The sequence below is a fragment of the Oratosquilla oratoria genome, chromosome 6 (genome assembly GCF_046742065.1).
Source record: "Oratosquilla oratoria isolate Oo_2021 chromosome 6, ASM4674206v1, whole genome shotgun sequence".
Taxonomy (NCBI): Eukaryota; Metazoa; Arthropoda; class Malacostraca; order Stomatopoda; family Squillidae; genus Oratosquilla; species Oratosquilla oratoria.
The window spans coordinates 49,051,252-49,053,751 of NC_134782.1; the positions used below are offsets into that span (position 1 = coordinate 49,051,252).

General features: G+C 47.0%; 1 protein-coding gene across 1 annotated transcript in view; it reads left to right on the forward strand.

Moving 5' to 3' along the window:
* Positions 1 to 2,500, forward strand: part of LOC143026175 (innexin shaking-B-like) — a 330,696-nt gene that overhangs the window by 232,454 nt on the left and 95,742 nt on the right. The gene's annotated exons all lie outside the window — the stretch shown is intronic.

The window sequence follows — 2,500 nt, forward strand, 5'->3', positions numbered from 1 at the left end:
CCTCCCCTCCCCTCTCTCACTCCCTTTCTTCCTTCCTCCCCCTTCTTTCCCCTCCCATTTTCTCCCTCAATTTTCTTCCACTCCCTTCCTTTCCTTCCTTCTTCTCCCCTCTCTTCCCTTCCCCTTCTCCTCCTCCCACTCCCTTCCCCTCCTCTTCCTCTCTCGTTCTCATTCCTTCCTCTCTCCCACTACCTCCTTTCTTCCCCTCCACCTCCCTTCCCTCCCCCTCCCTTCCCCTCCCCCTCCCCCTCCCCTCCCCCTCCCTTCCATACCCCCTCCCTCCCCTTCCCTCCCCCCTCCCTTCCCTCCCTCCTCCCTTCCCTTCCCTTCCCGTCCCTCTTCCCTTCCCGCCCTCCTCCCTTCCCTTCCCTCCCTTCTCCCTTCCCTCCCCTCCCCCTCCCTTCTCTCCCATTTCTCTTCCTTCTTCTCTTCTTCCTTCCTTCCTTCCTTTCCCCCCCGTTCCACTTCCTCTTTCGTCTCCCCCCTTCACTCCCCCCCTCCCCCCGCACCTGACTCTTTGCGATTAGCCTCCCACCGCATCCACGAGTGGTTGTTTATCTGCCAGAAATAATATCCGGTTAGTCGGCCTGTTCCGCCCGGTAGCTCACATCAGTGTTGGAGCCTGTGGGGGTGAGGGGTGGCGGGGGGAGCTGGGGAGCGAGGGGGGGTTAGTGAGGACCTTTAGCTGAATAAAATCGTTTTTCGTCAGCCGAATCGAGTTCACGTCACTGGGGGGGAGTGAACCTCTTAGAATTTGGTTCACTCTCGTTCTAAGATCCGTCTTCGGTTGATGGCGTCGTTTGACCTTAATTTGGTTAAATTTGTGGTGTGACAAGAACATATCACCCTAAAGGTGTGTTGTTCAATGTCGAATTCCTCCCGACTTCCCACGACTTGCTTCTAAATCCTGCATCTTCTGCGCACAAGATTCTCAGCCTCAGTCAATCTTCTCCTTCGCCACTTCCTTTTCCTCCTTTCATCTCCAACAAAGTTCGAACTCCCAATGCAGCATCTTTGGGCTCGCACTCTTTTTGTCACGGTTATATTTTCTTATCCTTTCCTTTTCGTATTCCTTAGTTTTTGTCTTATACTCTCTTTGTCTTTTCCTCTTCCAGCATATGTCTAATTTTTTTTTCATTTCTTCTTATTTCTCTTTTCACTCCCAATTATACTTGTTTCTGACTTCTCGTTCCCTTGGCCCCTCCCATATCTCATTTACCTTTCCTCAATATTCCCTCTATCTTTCATTGTTCTTTTATCATTTTCCCTTTTCCTTCCTTGTTTACATTTTTCCTTCTGTGCACTCTCACTCTTCCTTGTACTCTTCTACTTTAGTTTTTCTTTCTATTGTCCTGTCAATACCCTATCTCTTTCCTCTTTAACTTCTTTCTCGTTTTACTTTCCCACACAATCGTTTTCATTCTTCTTAATCATATCCTACTCCCCTTTACCTGTATCTTGCCAGGGCAGTGGGCGTGATACAGGGATGACCCGTCATCCACGAGAAGCTAAGATGAGAGAGGGGGGTGAAAGGATGGTGGACGGGAGTGAAACGGGTGGGAGTAGATACTTGTCTTTTGGTTACCCCCCTTATAAAGGGGAAAAAGCCCCTGGTATATAGACTCCTCTTACCAAACCCTTTCCTCTTGTTAGATTCTACATCCTTTACTTTGCTTCCCTCTTCCCTCATACTCTACCGCCTAGATATTCCTTTCCTCTCGCATTTCCCCTCTTACCATCCTCACTCTTCCCCCCCCTTTCACCTTCACTTTTCTCTTTCTCTGTTTCCCTCCCCATCCATCTTCTTTCTCTCGTAACCATGATGACCGGGATTAAACTTACATTTTTCCATATTCTTAGTTTATCCAAGTAAAGAGTTGAATCCAACATCAAAGCCCTTTAGCAGTCGATGGCGTTGTGAGAGTTGTTCTTGTAGGGTTAAACCAAAAACTCCTTCATGTTGATTTGACTCGGGAAGATGGCGTGATCGGAGCATCTCCCTTCTTCTTCTTCCCTCGCCCCCTCCTTCCCTCCCATTACCCTTCCTTCTTCTCTCCTTCCTTCCTTCCTTCCTTTCCCCTCCGTTCCTTCTCCTTTCTCGTTCTCATTCCTTCCTCTCCCCCACTTTGGATTTTCGAGCTAGGCTTCAGGGGTCATGTTAGTACTCTTCTATCTCAATTACAAGTCTATTCTGTCCGCCGCCAGTCAATTTTAATCAGCTGAGGGAAAAACCTTAGGAAACCAATAGATTGAAGACTGTCTCAAGTAAGACTCTAGTCAGCTATCACGATTCCCGTCAAATGCTGTGAATTTCGAAAAGCTTGAAGACGACTTCACATACAGTAATCTAGATTTCCCTAAGTCTGCAATTCAATAATGTGTCTAATATTCGTATAGGTTTAACTTATCTTAATTCATAATTCAGCTTCTCAACATATGTCACAAAAATAATATGACATTCGGAGATTCGAAAAATAAAAAAATTGTAAACAAAGTCGTT